The sequence below is a fragment of the Prenolepis imparis genome, unplaced genomic scaffold (assembly GCF_030444845.1).
Source record: "Prenolepis imparis isolate NDT839.2.m4 unplaced genomic scaffold, iyPreImpa1.0 SCAF_15, whole genome shotgun sequence".
NCBI lineage: Eukaryota > Metazoa > Arthropoda > Insecta > Hymenoptera > Formicidae > Prenolepis > Prenolepis imparis.
Window position 1 is genome coordinate 6,306,606 of NW_028141173.1, and position 6,896 is coordinate 6,313,501.

Here is a 6,896-nt window from a genome sequence, read left to right on the forward strand (position 1 = left end):
GAACGAGAACTGGGAATCCCTCAAACTACGGCACATAGATTGTTACGATCAGTCAATTACCATCCGTATCATATTACTCTGGTACAGGAATTAAGTGAGGCCGACTACGTACTCAGAGTACAATTTTGTAGATGGGCTCTTGAGATGTTAGATCAGAATCCAGATTTTTTTAGTAATGTTTGTTTCAGTGATGAAGCAACATTCATCAGCAATGGTAGTCTCAATAGGCATAATTGCCACTATTGGTCACCAGAAAATCCACATTGGTATCGTGAGGTGCTTAATCAACATCGTTGGAGTTTATATGTATGGGTAGGCATTTGCAATGGCCAAGTCATTGGACCTCATTTTTTTGAACGTCCAATTAATAGTCCAATGTATTTAGAATTCCTCGAAAATGATTTGCCAGCATACCTAGAGAATGTTCCCCTTGCAGTTAGACTAAATTTATGGTATCAACAAGATGGTGCTCCTGCTCATTATGCTCGTATTGTACGGATGTTTTTGAATCAAAGGTTCCCAAATCGGTGGATAGGGCGGGGTGGACCAGTTCTGTGGCCTCCGAGATCACCGGATTTGAACCCCCTTGATTTCTTTTTATGGGGATACGTTAAAGATGCAGTGTATAGTAAAGCTCCAACGACAAGATTGAATATGATGGAAAGAATAAGAAGAGCTTGTGAAGCTATAACTCCTTTAATGCTAGAAAATGTACAACGTAACTTTCGCTGTCGATTACTGTTATCCTTAGAAAATAATGGTGCACACTTTGAGCATCTCCTCCATGCGGAGAGAGCTGATAACAATGCAATCTTGCCTTAACTGGTTGGGTCACCACACGACCTTGCCTTCACTGGCTGGGTCACTACTTGACCTTGCCTTAACTGGTTGGGTCACCACACGACCTTGCCTTCACTGGCTGGGTCACTACTTGACCTTGCCTTAACTGGTTGGGTCACCACACGACCTTGCCTTCACTGGCTGGGTCACTACTTGACCTTGCCTTAACTGGTTGGGTCACCACACGACCTTGCCTTCACTGGCTGGGTCACTACTTGACCTTGCCTTAACTGGTTGGGTCACCACACGACCTTGCCTTCACTGGCTAGGTCACTACTTGACCTTGCCTTAACTGGTTGGGTCACCACACGACCTTGCCTTCACTGGCTGGGTCACTACTTGACCTTGCCTTAACTGGTTGGGTCACCACACGACCTTGCCTTCACTGGCTGGATCACCACACGACCTTGCCTTCACTGGCTGGGTTACCACACGTTCAAGCACCCCGAATTGTGAGAGGCGAGGGGACTCACGTTAATCAAGCACCCCGAAGGGAACAGAAAACTGCTACGTCCACGACGTTGTTCCTGGGTTACGCTAAAAGCAGTTTCTTGAGAAGTAATTAATGAGTAATAAAAAATAATGAGAAGTTTGTTTTAAGACTAATTTCGAGTATTAACAATGAAAACGTGGTATTTTTATTGTTAATTTATTGCAGAATCGTAAGCATGGGTTCTCAGTAAGAGAAATCGAAGAAATTGAATTTCGTCGATTACAGCGCCATCTATCATGAATCGAGAAAAATGTTTCAGACAAATTGTATGTGTTTTTAGCCAAAGATTCCGAATATGCAATAAAAAATAGGGGTTCCCATTTAAGATTTTAAACTTGCCCCCCTCACCGCCCAGGGGGAGGGGTGGGGGGGCTCATTTTAACGTCATTGTACGTCCCCCTCGAAATGACAAAATTTTGATTCTAAACATTTTTTCGTAGTGTGCTTATTTTTCGAGTTATTTGGCTGCCTAAGTTAAAATGGATCACCCTGTATATGTAAACACAACTCTATACAAATATATGTATAACAAAATATTATAATTTATAAAATCATTAATAATTGATCAGATCAGTATTAAAAGTTTGTATTTTGTGTTTAAATTCGTATAAAAGAAATAAAAATTTAATATAAACATATAAATAAATTTTTATTAAAAATGTTTTTAGTTGACTTTTTAAAAATTTTTGAATTTTTTAGTCACAGTTTAAAATAATTTTTTTTCATTTATTTTTATTTATAATCGGAAACGTCTTGTTATATATTAAGTATTATACATATAGGGATATCTTAATTTGGGTGTTTCAACTAAAAAAATATTTGTATGATAAAAAATATTAATTTTGAATTTTTTACATAATATGTATATCGATTACATAATTAATAATAATATCTTATAAATTTATTTCTCTTAATATCTTTCTCCATTTTAATTGCATTTTTCTTTACTAAATTAAAGTTTTAGTACTAACATTTGAATATATTGTATTTTATTTGAAAAGAGTTGATATTATTTTCGATGAAATCAGAAACGATACATAAAATTTTATAAAATGTTATTACATATCCTATAATATTTTGACATTTTGCAAAACTTCTAAATAGTGTTTATTTTAGTAAATAAAGAGGAATATTTAATTGGAAAAAACTGCAAGATACTCTATATATTACTTACTGTATTTGTAAAACAAAAAATTATAAACAAACATATCGAATTACTTTAGAATTACATGGAATTACTTTATATTATCTTATATTGCATAGTATTACATGGAATTACTTTATATTGTTTAGTATTACACGTAATTCCGTCGCATTACTTATAATTACACGGCGCATTACATGGAATTACTTGGAATTCCCGATAATTCGCAATACATGTACAAATTTTTGGTGAGTGAGACACCCTTGGGAATTATTTAAAATTTTCGGTAATTCGCAATACATGCACAAATTTTTGATGAGTGAGACACCCGCTCGGATAATATATTGTACGCAGTGTTTGCTGTTATCTAAATAAAATTATATAGATGATCATCTAGATGAAATTTTGGCGTTATCTTATCTTTATATAGATAATTTAAAAATGTATTATCTATATCTGCATCTTAGATAAAAAAAAGTGTTATCTTTACTAAATGATTTAAAATAATATGCAGATAATTTGATTTAGAGTTTCATAGCACATGAAAATATTTTAAGTAGTAGAACTTGAGCAGTAAACGATAAAAACTTATAAATAAAAAACTATGAATATATTTTTATATCTCTTTTATAATTTCCATTTTTTTTATTTTACATTACATTTTTATTTATTTACATTTTTTAACTGTTTACATAAGCGATTTTAAAAATAATATTATCTGGAAGTTATCTAGATGAATCGTCATATAATTTTATCTTTTATCTAAATATATTTAAAACAAAATTATCTTCATCTTATCGAAGATGAATTTACATATTTTTATCTCATCTTTATCTAGCTAATTTTAAAATCATCTAAGCACAACACTGATTGTACCTGCTATTTACATAGACTTGTGTGTGTTAGACCTCTATGGCTCTCTTTGTATATTCGCCGGACTATCGACCGTATACATGACATAGGTAGAAGAGACCAACAAGATAGATTGAAAGAGAAAAGAGAGAGAGAGAGAGAGAATTGGGATGATGACGAAGACAAGAGTCTCTTGCTTATTTTGAAGAATTTTCGTGATATTGATCTTTGACATTTGACCTTTGATATATCGATCATGATGCATCGAGAGAACGCCTGTATTTATTCGCACTAATCGAAAACCGTAATAGCTGCGTTATTAATCTAATATTTCAACAAGACGAAACTTACAGAATTGGCCGCATCAGATAAGTCTCGTTAAAGTGAAGTCTTGAGTAAAGATATTGCCTCTCCAGAGTTGAGAAGCTTGTTTCGCAAAATTACTTGTTTTAGGTTTTTCACTGATAATAAACCGCGAGAATAAAAGCGAATGCATTGAAACTACAAGATATTTTTTATACGTACAGTATCATTCATAAATATCTGCTTACTCCTGGAATTTACAAACTTTATTCTGCATAATCTTATTTAATATATAATTAAATAATTAAATATAATTTAATAGTTATTTATTATTTTTAGTTTGAGATTTTTTAAATCTTTATCATACGTATATATTTTTGAGAACTATAAAAGAAGATATATGGAAACCCCCCACATGTAAATAATGATCTATAGAAGATGCAATTTTATTACAAATAATTTAAACAATCAACATGTTTGTTTAATAGATAATATATGCAAATGCGCGATTACATTGTGTATTAGTTCATCAGTTCTTATATGCAGAGTTATATTTTACTCAATTTTGCTTAAATCTCATATGTAATTCAGAATAGAAGCTAATAAACACACACACACATACACAGGTGAAAAATGTTTTGAGCTTACGAAGAAAGATCTCTTACCTATGTACGGTATGAATCTGAATCAATTGCCAAGCAAGGGCAACGTTTTCGAGCCGGGAATATCCTTGGTCGGCAGCGTGTGTTGCAATTCGTTGTTCATTTCATTATGTTGATTAGGACAAGCTGCGGTCGATCTTACGTAACGTTGTAATCTCGACAGCAAACACGAGTCGTTGATCTCGCCAGTGAGAGACCTAATACGTATCATGCTTTATTGAATGCCTCTTGATTTTATCGCTCTGCAAAGTATCCGCAGTAATAATTACTTACTGCTCTAACTGAGCGATCTCACAAAATTATCAATTCAACGGATTCAATATACATATATGTATATGAGATTACATTTGTACATTTCGTCATTTATACATTTAAGAGAGAGACGTGAAACTGTCGTTCGCTAAATATATGTCTCGGAATATTAATTATAATGCAATATTAATTTAAACTAAAAAAAAAAAAAAAAAAATATCAAGCGAAATGTCAAATTTAAATTTGAATTTGAAGCTTTTTGTAGAATGCATTAAGATATTAGCAAGTACTGCTTAATAAACAACTGATTTATTGCAGGCACTCGTTTATTATTGACACTGACGTATAACAGAGAAAAAGAATAAAAAAAATTATGATTTGATATCGTCAGGTTCATAAAAAATCCTCAGATCCTACAAAAGCGTGACGTGGATTCGCGTAAAATTTAATAAAGAATATATGCATTGCATCGCACAACGAACGAAATTAATTTTAAATTTCGCTTTCGTTTTTGCTTTATCTTTATCTCAGACGAGAGAAAAACCAGTACTGAAATACAGAAAACATTTGAAAACATTTGCGAGCGCATACATTATGCACACGTGTAACGCAGTATCAAATTGGAACAAAGCGCATTTGAAATCCAACGCAATCTTTTACTAGAATCCTTTGAATCCGCGTATCCCCTTTCCGTAAATTCGACGATCTTCCACGTGTCTCTTCCGATCGGAATCCCTTTTGTAGCAAACTAGAATTGGTTTGCAATTTTTATAGTAAAGATGAATAAAGTGACACGGCTGTATATAAGAAAAATATAATGTACAGAAATATTCGCACGATAACATTTTTCATCTGTATTTGCAGAATCGAAATTTTTATAACTTTATCGAAATTATTATAAATGATTAAGTCACGAGTGACGTATTTGCAAGAAACAATTGCGCCCGAACTGCAAACGTAGGAATTCGAAGGTTTCTTTATTTAATACGAAAACGCGACGATAAGTGTGATCGATGAGAGTACAGAGAGAGATATATAAATAATATATAATATACAGGGTGTTAAAAAATTAGACCGACAAACTTTGAAGGGAGAAAGAAGACTTCGAAATAAACACTTTTTGTTAATACTAATTTTCTCTACAACGTTTAGTTTTAAGGCTCCTGGTACCTTGCCGACCATGTCGGAATCGTGACGTCAGAGGCGAGAAAACGCACGCTAAAAATTTTTAGATGCCATTTCTAAATAAAAACATATTTGCATAAAATAACACTTAAGATCTCTTTAATACACTTCTAAGAAACGCCGAAAACTATCCTTTTCCCTTTATAATCAATCAATAGCTGTAAAATGTAATATTATGAGGCCCAGTCCGTCTGGTCTTTGCACATGCGCAGTCATTTCGCATGTCAAAGTCTGATATCTCGATCATTTTACGGTTGTTGATTGACTGTCAAGGGAAAAGAATAATTTTCGGCGTTTTACAAGTGTATTAAAGAGATCCTAAGTGTTATTTTATGCAAATATGTTTTTATTTAGAAATGGCATCTAAGAAATCTCAACGTGTTATTTCTCGCCTCTGACGTCACGATTCCAATATGGCCGCGGTGAGCACCCAGGGGCCTTAATACTACATGATATAAGATGAGTTTGTGACTTTTCCGTTTGTCATCTTTGTATTAAAATTAATGGAGGAATTTTTGAGTATTTACTGTAAATAGTGAATTACTTTTATGTATTTGGTCCGTGTTTTTTGTTCAAGATTAAAATGCAATTTAATTTTTCCGCTTATTATGTTTGTTTATTGTTTAAGTCACAAACTCCTATTTCGTACCATTTAGTATAAAATGAAAAACGTAAAGAAAAATATTATTTAAAATAAATGTTTATTTTGAAATCTTCTATTTTCCTTTAAAATTTGTCGGTCTAATTTTTTAACACTCTGTATATATAAGGTACTTACCGCAATTGTAGGAATGCGTCGAAAATTTTTTTTCTAGAATAACGTTGCTATAATAGCACTAGCTAATTGACTGATCGATCCTGAATAGTAGGTAAATAATTAGAAACGGACAAGTTCATTACATTTCTGTTCGCTCTCGAGTGTTTACGTCCATGAATCTTTGACGCTTTCATAATCAAGCGGAGAGGAAGAAAGACAGAGGGGGGGGGGAGAGGGGGAAATATTAATGTCTAAGAATTAAAAAAAAAATACGACAAAGTAACAAAAAAGTTAAAAATTATAATTAAACATAGCCGAACAAAATATAAAATTATTTCAAACGTTGTCCTACATTTATTGTGACAGAAATCTTAACTGAGATAAAAAAAAAGACAGCAACAAACATAT